General features: G+C 49.1%; 1 protein-coding gene across 2 annotated transcripts in view; it reads left to right on the top strand.

Moving 5' to 3' along the window:
* Nucleotides 1-1,196: 1,196 nt before the first annotated feature.
* Nucleotides 1,197-18,820, top strand: part of ADARB1 (adenosine deaminase RNA specific B1) — a 100,500-nt gene continuing 82,876 nt past the window's right edge. For both annotated transcript variants that reach the window (XM_068407733.1, XM_068407734.1), the window contains exon 1: nucleotides 1,197-1,272. The gene's annotated coding sequence lies outside the window, so the exon portion shown is untranslated. The remainder of the gene's footprint in view (nucleotides 1,273-18,820) is intronic.

The raw sequence follows: 18,820 nt of genomic DNA, 5'->3' as shown, positions 1-18,820 counted from the left end.
GGGGTTAAGCATGGAGGACATGAGGGCTTGTTCTATTTTTTTCCCCCTCTTTTGAACCAACGTTGGCATTTCTGAGCCTCTTGATGAAAAGTCACTTTGTTGAAAAATAAAATGAAGGTGTTTGGGTGTAAAAGGCCAATGAGGTCAAAGGGAGAGGAGCTACTCAGTGGCTTACATGCGCCTGGTGATGATGAACATGTCAGTGGGTCTCCGAACAGCATCTGGGTGTCCTCAGCCACAGGTGCTGTCACAGGCTGGGTGTCACGTGCGTGTCACAGAGGGTCCTTGTATGACTGTTCTAACACCACAAAGTCCTTCTCCACGTGCTAAAGGCACTTCAATGACTTGAACTGTATTTTGATTTCTGCTTTCCTTAAAGTATTTGTTGTAGGCCTCTCACCCGCAGCTGCTCCCGCACACTCGGTGCAAGTCTGCTTTATCCCTGTGGGCTGCCCTGCCCACCTGTGGAGTGCTGGGTGGCCCCAGCCTGTCCGAGGAGTCATCCCCAGCACCCCAGCACCCATCACGCTGCACGGGGTGATGCGGGTGCCCAGCCCAGCACACCCCGCGGAGCTGCCAGGGCCACCCTGCTGTCACCTGCCTGCTGAGGCCTGGCACGGGGCTTGGCCGGGAGCAGCGGCCCTGGCTTAGCCCAGCTGGCCAGGCCCATGGCTACTTGCCGGCTGGGGACCGGTGGGGTGTGGGCAGTGCTGGTGAAAGCAGCGATGTCCTGGGGGACAGTGGGCTGCAATGGGCACAGCCCTGCCCCTGCCCCTGCCCCTGCCCCTGCCCAGGCCCCGCCCCAGCCCGGCGCTGGCCCCACCCCTCGCTCCCGCCCCGCCCCTGCCCACTGTGCGCCGCAGCGCCCCCCCGCCCCTCGCGCCACCGCCGGCCCTGCCCCGCCGCGCTCGCCCAATCAGCGCCGTGTCCCCAAGCAGCCGGCCCCGCCTCGCTCCCCTTCCCGCCCCCGCCCCCTACTCTTTCCCCCGCCCCGCCCCGGGCCCGCCAATGGGAATGACGGCACCGCCCCCGGACCCGCCCCGCTCGCGGCCGCGGGGCTCGCGCCGCGGGCGGGCCGGGCGGGGCCTGCACGTCGGCGGGGGCGCGCGCGGCCGGTCTCCGCGGCCGCGCGCAGGCGCGCACGGCAGCCGGTGTCGGCGGCGGCGGCGGCGGCGGCACAGCGGGGGCCGCCGCTCGGCTCGGCCGGGGCTGCGGATGGCGGAGCGGCGACGGCGGCGGCGGGGCCCGGGCAGCGGCGCGGCGCCGGGGGAGGTGAGGTTCGGGCGCGGCGGCGGGAGCGGAGCGCCCCGCGGGACCTGTCCAGGTCCTGACGCGGCGGCAGGTGCCGGCAGCGGAGGGCCCGGCCGACCCGCACCTGTTGAGCGCGGCGCGGCGGGGCGGGTCGGGGCGGGGGACCGGCCGGCGGTGTGGCGGGGCGCAGTGGGGCGCGGGGCCCGGCCGTGCCCGGCGGCGGGGCGGGGGCGGGCTCCTGGGCGGCCTTACCCGGCCAGGGGCCGCGGCGGCGGCGGTGGCGAAGCCATTTTGAGGGGGTGGCGGCGCGGCGGGAAGTTTGGCCCCGGTCACTCGCCCCCCGGGGAGGCGGCAGCCGCTGGGACCGCGGTCCCTGCTCTGCCCGGCGCGCTGCCGCCCGGGATCCCGCTGCGGGCGGGGACGGGGAGCGCGGCTGTCGCGGTGGCCTGGCCGCCCTCCCCTCCCCTTCCCCCGGCTGCCGCCCGGCCCCCGGGGCCGGCGTGCTCCCTCCGGCGGAGTCGGGGCTGGCCGCCTCCCCCCGGCACCGCCGCCGCCCTCTGCAGCGGGGAAGGCGGGCGCGTCCTTGCGAGAGGAGCTCGGGCGTGAAATGCGGGTTCGCCTCGCAGCGTCTCCCTTTCCTGGCTGGTTAAAATACCCTAAAAGCCCTTTTTTTTTAGCGTGCTGTCTGGGCTTTGGCACCCGCTGGGTTTGAGTTTCGTGGTTCCTCCTGGATTCGGTCGGATTTAGGCTGTGCTGGACCCAAACTGTGGTTGCAGTATCTGTTATTGTGCAAAAACTGTGGTTTGCTTAAAAAATATTCACACACGGTTTTAGAAATGGAGGCGCGTTGGGTTCCCCCGAAGGCTGCCTGGCTGGACTGTGTCTGAGGGGCGGCTGCTGGCGCGGTCCAGCCCTGCTCTCTGCCTGCATCTTCGCCTCGATCTCTCCAAACTCAGGGTGAGGGAGCGCTGGCGGCGCTGGGCTGGAGGGGAGGCTGTGAAGCAGTCGGGACACTGGGCTTGGTCTGGTGAAACCACAGAATAATAGATCAGCGAGCGACGTAGCCGACAGCAGCCAGGCTGGTCCTTGGAAACGTGCTTAGCCTGGGCTTTTAGTTCTTCGGGCAGATACGTCAGCATGCAGGAGCCTCACCTCTCCTTTTTTCTCGTCTCCAGTAGGTTCTTCCAAGCAAACCACAATTGATGTTTCTACCTTGTGCCGTATCGTATTTGAGCCTTAGGGCTCTGGACGTGGTGCTGCTGCTCAAGGGCTTTCGCCACTGTTTGTAGCACGTTTGTTCCTCAGGGAATCTTTGTTGGTGGTAAATTAAAACTTCCTGTTTTTTTGTAGCATAAACAAGATTGTGGTCTCAGTTTTGGGTTTGTTTTTTTTTTTTTTTGGCGTGCAGAAGCGGTGACGAGCTCGCCCCGGCTGTTGGACTCGTACGGACACGCCGCTCGCACTGTGAGTTATCTGTCACGGCCATTCAAGCATCGTGTGAGCGAGGTCGTAGCATCGCTCTCTGAACTGTTGTGCTTGGGAGTGGCAGTGGGCCAACCTACGGAGCGCGGAAGATGTTTAGAATAATTAGTGATGGAATACCCTTTTAAAATAATTGTTTGGGTTTATCTAGCACTCAATTGTAGTGATATCTACCTCTAAAAATAGGCAGGCCTCCTGGGTAATGAGTCTCGTAGTGTAAACAGTCATGTCTTGAATGACTGTTGTTACTTTTAGGATGTCTAAGATAGATGCTTTTGGGGGTTTTGCCAAATCCTCTGTTTGACTTTTTTTTTCTGCAGTGAATAATGTGGTTCTTGGCCCTTACGGTGTGTAGTAGTGTGATGACCAGAGGAAAAGCTTAGTAACCCTCACGGTTCGGGGCTGGCCCAGCAGAGCGGAAAGCTTCCCACTGCTCCTCTGGCAGCCCAAGATCGAGCAGTCCTGTCTCTTCCATGATATTCCTGCTCTGTACACTGCCACGGTCGCAGAAATGTGGCCAGCAGTTAGCTTGGGCAGGTGACTGTGCATCCCTTTTGCTTTGAGGCGCTGTCCCCAGTTAATGAAGCGCAGAGCTCCCTCGGCTAGCATTTGTCCCGGCTGGTAAGTCCACGGTTTCCGTGCGAAAAGAAGAGAGCAGCTCAGGTGTGATTGTGCCAGTGTGCTCACCCGGTGCCGGGCTCTCGGTCGCAGCGCTCGGCTTCGCAAGGCTGCCCTCCCGGGATGCCCTCCCCCGTTGGCTGAGGCACAGCTGCATGAAAACTCAATTCTTGCTTTCAGGAATTAAGAAAAAGGGTCGCACGAGGCATTTTCTCATGTTTTGCCATATGGTTTATCAGAGCATAACAGATGAGCTGTGACCCCTCACGCACGCCTGCTTTTTAAAGTTTCTTTTCAGCAGCCAGTGTGCTGGCTGAGGCTTCTCCGGCGTGGCCTGTGTGCGAAAGCTCCGGCTCCTCAGCTCAAGGGAGAGCAGCCCAGCTTTTTCAGCAGGAGGGGAATTTGCTTTTTGGAGACTTGTTTTCTGAGAAGATACTGTAGAGGACATTGTGCTTAGTGTTTGAAGTGGGAGGTGTCTCGTAGCTTTGCTCACCTCAGGCCGTGTTTATATTTGTCCCTGGCTTCTTCAGATTTATCTGCTCTGAGGAAAGTTTAGTGCCCTTTCATGGGCTGTATGTGGCTCGGGAATGGAAATGCGGTGCCATAGGCCTTCAGTGGCAGCCCTTGTGCTTGCTGTGAGCACGTAGGCTTCTAGAGTACTTTTATCTTGTTTGTTATAAGCAAATGGGGCTTTTTTAAAAGCCAACTGTGTTTTGACTTGAGTGAGTAAAACCTTCTAAACGGCTGGGCTTATTAGCTCAGACGGGGCATCATTGCAGTTTGGGACTGCAACCAGGTCAGGCTCAGCTGCCCTCCAGCAAACTTACCTCTGCGCTTGCCGTACCCCGCACCGGTGCGTTGGGTTGTTCGCAGTCACCTGGTCAGAGATCCTGCATGGGAACGAAGGGTTCCTGCTGAGCAGGATGATGGCAAACACCTGTGTTGGAGTGCCGTGGGACAGAGCAGAAATACAGCATGCCCTCTAAGGAACTTGGCGTTGATGTTTTTGGGATGTCGTCTGTGACCCGAGGAACTTTTGGGGATGGCAGTGTGGATGTGTCCCTGGTGAGGAGCGTTTCACCGGCTGCAGGGGCTGAATGAGGACGTTAGTGTTTCTCTGTGCCAGGGCGATTTTAGGCGAGGCTGAAACAGTCTGGCTCCAGGTGCTGGCAGTGAGCATGGCTTGTCAGGTTGATGTCTCGTGCATTTGGAGTTCGTTCAGTGGGTGCGGGACCCTGACACATTAGATGAGGATCTTTGTTTGAACGTCTGCGGACGTGGTCTGATCAAGAGACGCGTAGCACTTGCTGTTTCTGCAAATTCTGAAACCAGTAAGTGCTTGGCACCTTTGAGACTCAGGCCATCCAGCTGCCGGGCTATGGATTTCAGTTTAAGTTTAAGTACCAAAGATTAAAACTGTGGTTTTGGCCTGTATTTATCAGGAGAAGCTGTTATTTACGTACTTTGGTTTTAAAGGAAATACCTTTAGAGTATAAATGTTGTGTGACCAAAAAAAAGAAATAAAGCTTGGTGAATTGATTATGTAAGCAAATGAAAAGACATTTTAAAGCAAGTTTCTTCCCTGTTTGCATACAGTGTGGCTGTTTTTTTGCTCTTTCCTACCATTTAACAACAGAGTGCATTTTTACAGTCCTTCTAGTGAATGTCTTTTGTATGGTAGGTATGAGAAATATTTGTTTTCGCAATGTGAATCCATGAAGAGGCCGTCAGTAGGCTCTGGGAGCTGGCAGGAGCCAGCTGTATCGGGGTCTGTAGCTGACCAAAACAGCAGCACATCTGTGCATTTAAAAAATAAAAAAATAAAATTAAAAAAAAAAAAAGAAGAAACCCACGTAAGTGATATGACTCTGGGAGCTGAGCTTGTCTCGGAGCGATGCCCCAGACAGCCGTCCTCTCAAGGATATCTGGTTGCAAAGGGAATTGGGATCATTTTTATGTTCTCAGCCACGGCGTTTGTCTGTGTCCCCGTGCAAAGGGAATTTGGCACCTCCACAGAAGCTTACCCGGGTTACCTTGAGCCTCCTTTGCTGGCGGGGAGCGCGGGGCTGAGTCAGTGCTGGCCGCCGAGGGCTGTGACTCAGTGCTGTCCCCTCGGCTCCACGGCCAGCCCGCTGCCAACAGAGCCGGGGAATAACCTGGTTGCAGAAGTGTCCTCTGTGGGTATCTGCTGGTTGGAGGGATCTGGGAACATCGGGCTGCTTTTGGTAGTGATGTGTGTTAGTTGGTTATTACTGAGCTTTTATATGTCATACCAAGCATCTGTGGAAGTGCCAGGAACCTCAGAGGCCAGAAGCTTCTTTCCTTTCGTACTTGAACGCACAGCGTTATGTTTTTATATCTTTGTGGATTATATTTGTTTTTAAATTTTATTTTAATTTATTTAATATTAATTTTTTTTCAATTTATGTGCTTGAAGAGGAATGGTGCTTTGTTTTCCCTGGGGAGAAATTTCTTCCCTGCTGCTGTAGGATTAGGTCTCTTTGTGTTTCTCTCTCTTGAAGTGAGGATGCTCTCCATCAGGAGATGCTTTTACATCAGGATTGCCTCATGAACGAATCTTTTTATCAGGAACTCCTGCCACCCCTGTACATTTCTGAGCTCCGTTTCCCATTGCATAAGCATCGCACAGTCAGTCAATTGTTCAACACATTGAAAAGTCCATCAAATTCGACAAGAGGGTAGAGATGTCAAAGGTTAAGTGCCGAGATGTTGTATGAGGACAAGAACCTGCGTGGAGGAAATACTCAGGTTAGTGCTCCGCTGGAAGAAAAGCTGTTGGCTGAGTGCAAATATATTGTTAGACATCAGAGGATCTTTGTGGTAGGGAGACAGACAGGAAATCGACTTTCGTAAGTAGTTCCGGTAGAAGCTGAGGATCCTTATTGTCCTTCATGACCACGGTGAGGAGTGCTCTGATGAGCGATCTTGCGTTGTCATAGGTGAGAGGAGAAAACAAAAGGTTTTGGGTACTGTCCTTCACCCTGCCCCTTGGGGCTGGCAGGGGAGGGAGATGAGTGAAGTTTTTAAATTTCACTGTAAAGGCTTTTGCAGTTCTCCAGGAAAATGTCCTTTTACAGGTGCCATGTAACCACTCGGGTCAGGATTTTTCTGTGCAGAGTGTTTTTGACAGAGATGCAAAAGGAAGGTTTGCTCGGGGGATTGAAGGATATCGCCTTTATCCTGTTTGCAGCAGTACGAATTTAAGGTATTTATACTGATGTTCTTTTCCATTTTGGTTTCTGAGGCTTTTCCTTTGCAAGGCATACTGGAACAGGAAAATTTTTTTTAATTTATTTTTTAATTTCAAGAGATTCTAAGAGAATGGAGCTCTTGGACCCGTATCTTCTGTCTTGCGGGTAAGATGCCGAGTATCCCGAGTGTTCTTATTCAGAGAAAACGTGGGAGGAATATACTGTATTGTGAATTTAAAGGAAAGTCGAAATCTTCCTCCTTCAGTGATGAGTTTGGCGTTGCGTGTCAGCGTGTACTCTCTGATAACTTGCTTTCTGTTGCTTTCGTTACTGTACTACTTTAAAATCGCATAAACAATTTTGTGACGGGCCTGTGGTAATATGAGGCCTGAGGACTATACCGACGCCAGTTCATCATTGTTCCAACTCTGCATGTGCTACCACTCTTCATTTCCCAATGGCTCTCCCTCCTCCTTTCTGCTATTAGTGTTGTCGTATCAGCTCTGGGAAGAGATGAACTGTTTAAAATGTGATCAAAAGAGAACAAGCGAGTACGGAAAACGTTAGTTTCTTTCATTTGTCAGATGTAGCATGTGAAAATGAAGTTTTTACATAGGGGTTGTGAGGCAGCCTCAACAAGAATTATTTTTTCCCAATTTAATCTGTTTAAGTTTTGAGTTTTGCAGAGATAGTTAGTACCTGCCTCTTCCATTCTGAAAGGCTTCTGGCAAAAGTGTTCAATGTGTCTAAAAGGAGGTTCATTTTTATTTAGCTCCTCAACTTTTTTAGCAAATGAGTCTTTGAGTTTAAACTTTCACTGCCTTTTTCCTTGCTTAATTATACTCTGGTATTTTGGCACAGTCTGCTGGGAAACTACTAGAGGGGAAGTATCTTTGACTTCTTTAGATGCAGATTTTATAAAACTTTTTTTACAAAGCCCATTCTGAATCAGAATGAGTTTTTGTTTTTCGTCTCAAATATTGAGCACAGGTACTGAGTACTTAATAATAATAAAAAAGACTTTATATGACTCCCAGTAAGGGCATAATAGGATCTTTAATTCAAAAGCATCATCAGCCCTATGTTTTCATTAATAAATTTTGCACATGCATGCAGATTAGCTGGAAAATAAATGTGGACAGCCCTAGCAGAAGACTCTATCGAGGGATAATATAAATACCAAGGTATGGACCATAGGTCGGGGAATTTGTGCAGCAGAAATTACTGGGGACTTGGGAGAGTATTGAAGGAAAATATCTCTACAGGTTTGCCCTGTTCTTGCAGCAGCTGCTGAGGGAAGAGTGAAGCCCTCAAGACGATGAAGCCTTGATGTGGTCCACCCTGGATGCTATTAGGAGGATAGTAGGGAAAAAATGTATACTGATCAAAACCAGACTAGGATAACACATTTCAAGGCTGCTTTTGTCCTTAGACTTGCCTTGCTTTTCACATATAAAGACAGAGGATCAGCACTGGTATATTTAAGTCTCTGAAAAAATGAGAAGAATGAACATAAGCCGATGGCTGAACTGTGCTTCGTTTGTGAGAAACTTGTAATAAAGCTGGCTCTATGGGGGAACCGGGTTTATACCCTTCCTCCCCTGCCCAGGTTTTACAGCTTGCTCTTGACACACACACATAGCTCACATGGGGAGACCAAAGGAGGAGGTGGTAACTTCTATTTTGTCAGGTGCTTACCCACTTTTTTTAGTTCTGATAGCCTTTGGTCAAGCTTAAACCCTGGAAAGAACTTTGTAGCACATGTGTTTTATGTGTTTCCCACACTACAGAAATTAAGGGGTTTTATGTAGGGAGAGATCTCCTTTGCGATAGCTGCTTAAGCTCTATGAGAAATAGCATTGTTTTCTCACTTAAATTTTGGTAGTTTTGGTAGCGGAAGCTTTAATCTGGTTGAACATCCCCTTTTGACACTGACTCTGTGTAGGTCTGCAGCTTCTTGAACCTGTTGCCTGTGGAGTCTGCAGAAAGCCTGGGTGCCATCTCGAGGGTGTGGAGCCACAGGCAACTGTGATTTATGGTCATATTCCACGTTAAACCAGAATCATCTGTTCCAGCTAGGCTAAAACAAGTTCCCATTTTTTTTGTCCTTAAGCTTTTCAGAGCAGCCCTGTGGCACCACACTTCCATTTTCTCAGCTGCCGTTGGCTTTGATGTCTTCTCTGGAGGTGCAGCCCCTCTCTTGGTTAGAAGCGCTCTTACAGCCAGCGAAGTCGTCATTCCCGTGCTGAGAGCAGATGTGCTTTCCTGGGATTTAATGGGTATTATACAGACATTCTTGTAGTCGTATTTTTACAGACGCTTTTTTATCTCCTGCTGCTTACCAGTGCCAAGTGGTATTCTGCAGGTTGATGTCGTATGATGGTGTGTTTTGATAACAAAGCGAAGCTGGAAATTAATGGTTAACTGGAACCAGTGATCCTGGCAGCCATGTGTCGGGTGTGTACGCTAGCGTTTTGGGAACGTGCTTTTTACAGTCTCCTGCTTGTCTCCACGTACTGTGCTTCAGCTCGCGTGGAGGAGCGAGGTGGGAGTGAGCCTGGGCTCCCTTTGGAGGACGGCAAGCACAGAGCTGAGCTCTGGGGGCACGTCCGCTGCCTGTGAGGTTGTGATTGGCTTGTGCCTCAGTTGCTAATGAGCATTCAGCCTTTGATTAATCAGAAGCTAAATTGGGACCCTTGGCTGAGTGAGCAGCTCTTAAGAATGTGAAACGGAAAAGTACAGCTGATGTGAGTGAAAGCGTGGAGGTCTGGTTGGACGCATGTGTGCCTATGCTTTTGACAAAGTACACGCGAGGGAGCAAAGTCTCCCAGACTCAAGAGCTTTCAAGAAAGTGCAGAAAATCCTGTCTTAACTCTGTAACCTACCTTACATGCTTGGACCGGTGGGAGCTTGAGGCCGGCAGCCTCCCCTCTATTTCATGACGACTGTCAGGTCCTTCCATCATAGGTTGGGGGTTGACCTGCTGGAAAGCAGCTCTGCAGAGAAGGACCTGGGAGTTCTGGTGGACAAGTTCCCCATGAGCCAACAGTGTGCCCTTGAGTCCAAGAAGGCCAATGGTGTCCTGGGGTGCATTAGGAAGAGTGTGGCCAGCAGGTAGAGGGAGGTTCTCCTCTCCCTCTACACTGTCCTAGTGAGGCCACACCTGGAGTAACTGTGTGCAGGTCTGGCCCCCCCAGTTCAAGAAAGACAAGGAACTACTGGACAGAGTCCAGTGGAGGGCTACAGAGATGATCAGAGGACTGGAGCATCTCTTCTACGAGAAGAGGCTGAGGGAGCTGGGTCTGTTCAGCCTGGAGAAGAGAAGAGAAGACTGAGGGGGGATCTTATCAATGCTTACAAATACCTTAAGGGTGGGTGTCAAGAGGATGGGGCCAGGCTCTTCTCAGTGGTGTCCAGTGACAGGACAAGGGGCAACTGGCACAAACTGAAACATGGGGAGTTCCATCTAAATATGGGGAAAAACTTCTTTCCTTTGAGGGTGCCAGAGCACTGGAACAGGCTGCCCAGGGAGGGTGTGGAGTGTCCTTCTCTGGAGATATTCAAAACCCGCCTGGACACGACCCTGTGCAACGTGCTCTGGGTGACCCTGCTTTGGCAGGGGGTTGGACTAGATGATCACCAGAGGTCCCTTCCAACCCCAACCAGTCTGTGATTCTGTAAAGTCTACAAAGTCTGATTTTCCCCATGTCTTTGAGCCTCTTTGCAAAAATCTGTGAAGTTATGTTAAACCCAGCTCTGCCGTTTTCCGTGATGATGATAACGAGTCTGTGCAAAGGGTGCATTAATCTGAAAGTCTTTGGGTAGTTTATCCCTGTTGATGCTTTTATATCGAAGTTGATTTCCGTAGACCTCAGCTCTGATGAATGCGGATAATGAGGGATAGCGAGTACTACTGAAGCTGTGTCTTTTTTTTTTTTCTGGTGCAGCCTAGTTTCTCTTCTCTTATCCCCTGAAATCTATTCTTAGTAAGTGGTTGGGTTATTTTTTCTGAATTAAGTGAGTGAATAATCAGTATTTCATTCACCATCCTTACATATGCTTAAATATAGTATTAACATAATCTTCTTATGCTTTTCCTCCTGCTGCTCCTGAGTTCATAAAGGAACCAGGTTCACTATTAATAAGATCTATGAATGAACTTGCTTGGAAGTAAAATAGTCCTTTCAGGCTTTGGCTCGTATTTATTGCCAAGATGATAATTTATTTATATTTTTGGAAGATAGCGTAATTCTTCACTCATATAACTTATTGTTTTCTTCGGTGATGTCAAGAGTAATTTTTCTGTGTCCAAATTCCCTAGATACAGTCTGTGAAACGTTTTTTTTCCTACTTTGAAAGTGGTGGTGAACTTTATAATATGTTAATAATATTTATAATTTTCCCTTTTTGGAGGGGTGATCGACTTGAGAAGACCGAGGCGGTGATTGACACCTGTCAGTCTCCTGCAGGAGCTTCGCACGCCTGCCCTCAGGGCTGAAGCCCCGCTGAGGGGGGGTCCGGGGGGGCGGTGGGAGGGTGGTCCCGCAGCTCCACGGGCCCAGCCGCTGCGGTGAGGGGCGCGGGCGGCTTTGGGTCCCCCCGCTGCCGGGAGGGACGGCGGGAGCTCTCCGTGGTGCCGAGCGGGGCCGGGGCCGCCCCGTCCCTCAGCCGAAGGGCGGGCGCGGGGGCGGCGGTGTCGCCGCACAGAGGGTTCCGCCCGCCCCGCTGGTTCCGGGGTGTCCCGGTGCTGGGCCTGTCGCACGGGAGCAGCTCTGGTGTCTCGGCTGGGGCCCGGGCTGCGCACCCGGGGCTGCCGGAGCCGCAGGGTTCGTGTGGCCGGCTCCGCGCCTCGCGCTGCTGGGGACCTCCGCTCGCTGGCGATGTAAACGCTGAACGCTGGGCCGTGGTCACGTTTCCTGGAGACCGAGCGCCTGCTCCCCTTAAATAAATACAGCTCGTGTTCCTGTAACTCCCTGTGTTTTTTCTGAGCAACCCCTTCTCCCGTCACTGCATTACAGGGCGTGATGGCTCGCTCTTTCGTAGCCCAGGTAGTACTCAGCACTACTAGACAGTATTCCCAGCTCTGCTCTTCCTTTGCCATTTCCTTTGGCCTCCTCATGCATTCTTTCTCAGGCAAACCCGCCTGCTTTTCATGTAGGGTTCAGTCGGGTTTAGCAGCCAGCAGGTGAGATCCCCATCGAAGGTGACCCCCAACACTTCTAAAGCCCATTTTGCCAGCCCTGTTATGAACGTCTGCGGCCTCTCTCAGCATCAGTGTCCTTGCTGGCTCTTTCAGCATAAGCCCACTTCAGGTTCAGAGTTGTCCTTTGTTCTGCTTTCAGTTTGCTTTTTCCTCAGCAACTTGTTCAAGACATTTTATTTGATAGAAAGGTGGCTTTCCAGTCTTAAGCAAGCCTCCCTGATAGCTGTGAGGACATTTTCTAAATAGCTGCTCTGGATTGCTTTAAGTGAAGGTGGCAGGGACTAGAAATACAACATTTGATTCTTGCAGTAAAAGCTCCGTGGAGGAATATGGCTATTGACTGTTATTTTCTTGCCAGAGTATCACCTGATGTATAGGACAGCTTGGATGAAACAGGCTGCTTTGAATCCTAAAGAAAAAAACAGACAATATTTTGAAGGTCATACCTTTTATAGTGCGGTGGTAGAAAGTAAGGAAAGGAATTGTACTCCTGGTAGCTTTCAGTGTAACGAAACACCTCAGCATTAGCTAAGGTTTTGGTTTTCGTATTTGTGCTGCTCCTTTGCTTGCATACCTTCCTTGCCTCCTTTTGGTGGTTTCTTGCCTAGGTTTGGTACATTGCTGTAGTCCAAATGGGACATAAAGTGTAAAACAAGCCTATTAATCAGGACAGGAGAGTCCCTTTGCCCAGGAAGAGGTAGGAAGCACTAACACTGTCCATTTAGCTGCAGGCTGGCTCTGGTTAGGAGACCCAGAAGAACAACTAGGCAGTGGACTGCCCTGACAAAATGTGAGGGAATTGTTTAAAATGGCGTACTGCACTGCCACTGTGAAGTATTTGCTGCTCTTGCTGTTGAGCCATAATCATCATCGTGTGTAAGTCTTAACTATACCCATAACCAGCTCTTCGCCTGCAGAGCATTGGGACAGGTTGATAGTTTTGAGATGCGTATAGGTCCCTCTGATATGGAGGTATGGCGGTTGTCCCATGAAACATGGAAACAGCACAGCCCTCTGAGCGGTCTGAAAACAGCAGCCCCCCACCAAAATGTGCAGAAGTCTGGGAAAGTGAGTATAAATGTGTATTTTTACATCCACTGGTACTTAAAATGCATACAAACTCCTCTTGCTGCAGCAGTTTGCTGGGCTTCAGGTGTACATTGGTCTGGCAGCATTGGTAGTGAATAATACTTTAATGTGTGTGCAGTGGGATAGTTTTGAATAAATGACTTTGGGATGTGTGTTAGGAGGCTGCTGACATTCTTATTAGAGGTTTTCACCTCACAGAGCTAAAGTCTTGGTTTCTTGTTTAGTGCATTTTCACATTGTTTAGGTTATCCTTTAGAGAACAACTAACTCCCTATATTTCTGAATGAATAGCTTCCTCTTTACTGCACAGAAAATGGCCAGAATAAAGATTTCAGTTTAAAAATAATTTAGATACAGTAAAAGGTCACTAAAGTAAGTGTATAATCTAAATTCCACTCAATACCATGGTTTCTTCACATATGAACTGATGTGCTTCTTGCTTTGGTGGCTGAGATCGCTTAGGTAGTCTTGATTGCATTAAATGACTCTTTCACTCTGTAGCTCTGTTGAAGTGAACCTGAAGCAAATTTTACGTCTTGAGTTACTTACTCCCTTGTGTCAGTGTGCCAGGGGAATGGAGAATTTCCACCCTGTTCCAAGAGCAGATGCAGCATAGTGTGTAGAGAAGCAGTGCTCGTCCCTCTGTTAATCTCTTGCTGGTTTTAAATTCTTGGGGACCTATGATGGGGTGATCTTTAGACCTTACGTGCCTGCTGGTGTATGTGTGGGAGGTGGCAGAGATGGAGGAGGGATGATGTGGTGGTACAGGTATGTACATGCCCTGTGGGGTGGGGAGGATGGCAGTAGCATCCCGTACCACAGCAGGCAGCTTGCATGGCACCGTGGTTTTAGCTGGACTGGAAATGCAACCAAGCAGGGGGAAAAAAGAGACACGGCTCTCTGGTTTCCAGCAAAATCATGGGCAGGTGCCCCTTCGTGCCCCAGGTGAAGGCTGGCTTCCCTCAGCTTTTCCATCCTTCCTTCCGTGGGGGCTCAGGGCTGGCTGGCAGCTGGGTGCTCCTCAGCTGCTGCACTCCCGCAGCACACGTGGGATGCTGGCAGCTCTCTCCTCCTCCTGGGGCCACCTGGAAATGCTTTCTGAAAGGCTGCAGAAAAATGAAGGCGCTCCTGGCTAATCCAGTGTAGTCCTTGCACTGCCATCATTTGCGGCGTGAATCAGTTCTGCATGAAAAGCACCAATTATTTCTTGCCTTCATACAAAAAGCCTTGTTTGGTTCTGTACAGCGCTCCCTTCCAGGGCAGGTAATTGCTTCCCTTTTTTCCTCTCCACGCTGTATTTGGCACAGTCATACTCTGATTTGTCCTGTTAGACTGAGCAGCTCTTGGGACACTTCACTCAAACACCCTATGCCACATATCACCCTATAGTCCTCCCCTATTTGCCTTCTGCTTTGAAATGATATCGATTTGCAAGAGATGGCAAAGATGGGCAGGGTCCTGGATGCAGTTTTGCAATGCCTCATGCAATGACAAATTTCTGATGTAAGTAATTCTCTTGTGTTGGTAAATTTTCCCCAATGAAATGTCCCCTCTGGCAGGACTCTGGCCTCTCTGTTTTTAAGCCCTCTCTTTCTGGAAGTCACCATCATCTCTGCAGCACTAGTTAATTATTATGATGTTCTATCAAATATGGTATTGATTTATTTTTATTGATACGAGTGGTATTAGCTCCAACTCTGTGACTTCCCCATCTGACTGATGATGGTGACTATTACGAAAGATGTGCAGGTTCTTGAGAGGGGGAGGCTGGCAAAAGCCATTTGAAAATCTAAGCGAGGTGAGTACACCTGCTTCTAACCCATGCTTCACTGATGCACTCGCGATCTCTAGTAAATGATAACGCACTGTTTGATTGCTGGGGTCCCATGGGGTGCATGGTCCTCTCTGAAGCTTCTCCTTCTGCTGTTGCTCAGCAAGGCTTTCTTTTGGCCAGTCTTACTCCACAGTTGGCTCAACTAATATGTAGAGGAATTAATTCCCATTCAAAGTGGCTTTTTTTTTCTTCTAAAAATAATTTTTGCATCTTCCACCATAAATATTTCTCCAGCTTTCCCAGTTATCACAGTTATAAGGCTGCATTGCTTATGAACCAGGAAAACGCTTTCATAGATTCAAAATGAAGTCCCATCCCAGCAAATGGCAGTAGCAGCGGTATAGATTTTACATGAAATGCAGATATTGACAGCAGCACAGATGAAGGCAAGCACAGAAGTACTGATGTTGAGGAACTGATGTGGGAACAACAAAAAATCCCCACCAAGATGTTGCAATTACTCTAAATTACTCTAAATTATATTAAAAATAATATCTGAAGCTCAACATGTGTAACTGAAATACCATTTCTCTCACCCATTGATTAACTCATGGAGGTAAAAAACCATGGGACTTATATTTTTGTCCCTTTTTTTTAAGACCAAAATTTCTTCACCCCTCTTTTCTGACATGTCTACTAGTAGTTGTTACTACCATAGTATAGTTTTGTGAGCAACCACCGTTTGAGTAACTCTAATCCCCTACTTTCAAGGAAAACTAATGAATTTGGAAAGGACTCTTGTCTATAAATGCACAAAAGGTGGAGAAACCACCGTCCCAAAAAATAAATGGAAGGGGGCAGCTTTTGGCATACGAACCAAGAGATTAACTAGCTAGGAACCGATTTACAGTGGAAAATGGCATTTGCTGTGAGCTGTGGTAGTTAAGTCAGAGAAGTGTTATTTTCTCTGTTCATCAAGGGGAGTCAACCCTAAAGTTCCCATGAGGTTATAAGAGACTTGTACTTTGGATAAGCAAATCACCCAGCTTTTTGTGGAGGAATACTTATGTTCATGCCCTGCCATTTCATCGTTTTGATTTTTGGGTTCATCTGGATCCTGTATTCGGGGTTTTTGCTGAACATTGTAGGCACAAAATCTGCTAGCCATGAATTGTAACTTCAGCTTCAGTTTGTGCTGAGCTCTGCGTTCAGTCTTAAACACTGTATTTTATGTTTCCCTCTGTTTTTATTGGAATGACCTGAATATTGGTAGTTTGAAATAAAAGCCAGCTTTCGCCCTTCCAGGAAGGGGGAAAAACAGCCTGATGGTTAAGGACTCTGCATCGCCACATCTGCCAGCTCAGTAAGTGTTCACTGAGTGCCTGTCCGGCTGTGGCTGCACCAAGAGCTGCAGCCGCTCAGGACGCAGGGTAGCTCCTGGTGTGTAGCTCTAGCAGGCGTCGCAGCTGGGTAAAGCTGAGCGGGTTGGGATGCTCCTGGAAAAAAGCACAAGCAGTATTGGAATCCCCATGCTCTGGGAAGCCACATGGCACCAGACATCAGCTCAACAGCCCACAAACACAGGGCAAGGTGGGTTTTTGGGTGTAAGTTCAGAGAAGCGTTTTGTATTTCATATGGACCAGTGAAGTGAATTATTTCAGCTCGCTGCATTTTGAACATCTGTGTTTCTATTCAAGATTACACTCCTGTAACCAAATTTTTTCGGCCCTAGTATTTAATTTTTTTTTTAATGGAACTTTTTAAACACACAAAAGTGAAGAAAAAATTTGCTCTGTATCTGGCACTTTCATCACTGACTGAGTAGTTCTTCTCTTAAATATATGTAGTTTCAGATTTGCTAGGAGATTCTTTGGGGCCACTTTGTATAATTTCTTTAGTAGATAAAGTAGGTATAAGTATTTCTGCTCTCATTAGCCTCATTTTCTTTGGCTATCAGGAACACCTTTTAATGCTCAGCAAGAGACATTATCTGAAAATGTATTTATCAAACTTTATCTGAACTCAAAAAGACTTCTGAAAATGAGCATATGAGTTACGTACTGACAACTTGGCCTATGGGGGTAATACCTCGAAATTGTCTTCTGTAGTCTCGGGTCTCCATCTTGATACACTCGCAAGTTTTGGTCCAGTTGCCCTCAGCTGTGTTTTCTGCTCCAGAATCACAACATACAAGATTTTTCAAATCTTTTCCTATATGCAAGTAATGTAAGCCAAGGGTCTGTTCTGGACATACCATCCTGACCTGTGCCTGGGTCATCATCCTCCCTCTCTCTCACTCTTCTCCTGCCCTATCCAAACTCTACCTGGCGTTTCCCTTGCTGATCTTGTCAAGCTTGAGGATGTATTACAATTTCTCGAGTAAGAAGGTGGTAAGTACCATTTCTGCACAACGTGGCTGTAAAATGTCTAATGTTCTGTGATGGCAAACACTCTGCCCACACACCAGAGTAGTGATGGAAGTCAGATTTTGCACCATAAGTGTGGTTGGTGGTGTTTTTTTTTTTAACATACAGATATTTAATATTGAATAACACAAGGAACTACTCTGGAAGGGACAGTTTGAGTCAGCCATGTGTTAGAGAGATCCCCGACAGCCAGCTCCAACTGCCGGGTCCTGAGGAAGGCTTCCAGAAACTCAGAAGACTGACTGGGAGTTGAGCCCTCTCAAAAGTTAGCTTGAAGTTCTTAAAATTTGCTCATATTTGTGGTGGGGGAAAAGCAGAAATGTGATTTTAGAAGTGAAAGGTAACACTTTCATGTTTTTAGAAGCCCAGCAACTGGTTCTTCCAGAAACATTGCAGTGATGAGACACACTCAAAAATCCTGGAAGCCACCACAGTGGAAATGCAGACTGTTGGTAAGACTTGAGTTACAGACACAGGGTGCTTTGATTTCAGCTTGCCAAGGCTGCTGCCGCACGCTCTCTCTGCGTGCTGTGATGGCCTGGGAGCGGGCCTCTGCGGGGAAGAAAACCCAATTTAAGGAACAGGTGCTGTTTTTTTTGGCTCCCCGCTGCATTGAGGCAGTTTGCGTGATCCCCCTTTCCTCTCCTTGTGTGGCAGGGCAAAGGCCACTGGGTGCCCACAAGTAGGTCAGAGTCCTTGCTCATGGTCCATCCCCAAGGCTGGGCTGTAAGAGCAGCTGCAGCCAGACTGGGACAGTGGGGGAGTGCAGTGTCCACCGGTTGTGAGCGATCCTGTGTGCAAGGGAAGGGCAAAAGTTGTGGCTCAGTGCAGCCTTTGGCAACTCTTCCCCTTCCAGTTCCCTTGGAGCTCAGCCCCTCTCCTGTCCCTGCATCGCTCTCCCGCAGTGCCCAGCTCTGCCCAGAGCACGAAATGGGTACATATGCATAAACAGGGAAGCGGCGAGAAAACAACTGACCTGGAAACATGATTTCCAGCTAATCACGCCCCAGTCCTTTGTTAGGGAAAACAGCGTGATTCAGGTTTCTTCTGCGGTCTTTTAACTTCCCTGTGTGTGGAGTTCCTGTAATATGCAAGTTAATGCCAAAGGATTAAAGAACTCTGAAATCCTCCCACGTTAAATGAATAACATTTAAAAAATAATAATAAAGCATGCACTGGCAGTGACCCCAACCTGTCTGCTCGAGTAGGGCGATTGCTGTGACGGCAGAGTACTCGCTGCTGCTCTTGGGTGCCCTGGCTTTTGGTACACACGTGCAATCCATGATTTTTGTTTCCCCAGTTTAGTTCGTGCTTCCTGGCTTTTTGTGCACAGCAGATGTGGTTCATGCTGTTTCTCCCGGTGCTGGAAGCTGTTGGTGAGCTGCAGGCTGAAGGAGAACGGTTAACATCGTGATTCATATCAAAGGCTAAGCCCAAAACGTGCATAAACAATCTGTGTTAAGCCCTGTTTCCAGCCTGTACATTTTATCTTGGTGTACTCTTTTTTTACTGAAGCTGCAGCACCCTTTTCCGCTCGTTTATCTTCATATAGGCGCTATGAACTGTGATCAAGTTGCCTTCTAATCTGCTCACTGATAAAATTAATGAAATCCTTTGGCTGGGCTGCAGATGTTTTTTCATGCAGTCGTGTGTGTGTGTAGGTGTGCCTGTGCCCCTTGGATCTCGTCGACCAGAGGGATTTTTAATCTCCTTCATGTCACTTGTCCTCTGTCAGGTGCGGATGGGTAACCCTAATCTCACTCAA

Source organism: Nyctibius grandis, chromosome 9 (genome assembly GCF_013368605.1).
Source record: "Nyctibius grandis isolate bNycGra1 chromosome 9, bNycGra1.pri, whole genome shotgun sequence".
Lineage (NCBI taxonomy): Eukaryota > Metazoa > Chordata > Aves > Nyctibiiformes > Nyctibiidae > Nyctibius > Nyctibius grandis.
This window is presented reverse-complemented; position numbering and strand designations above follow the sequence as displayed.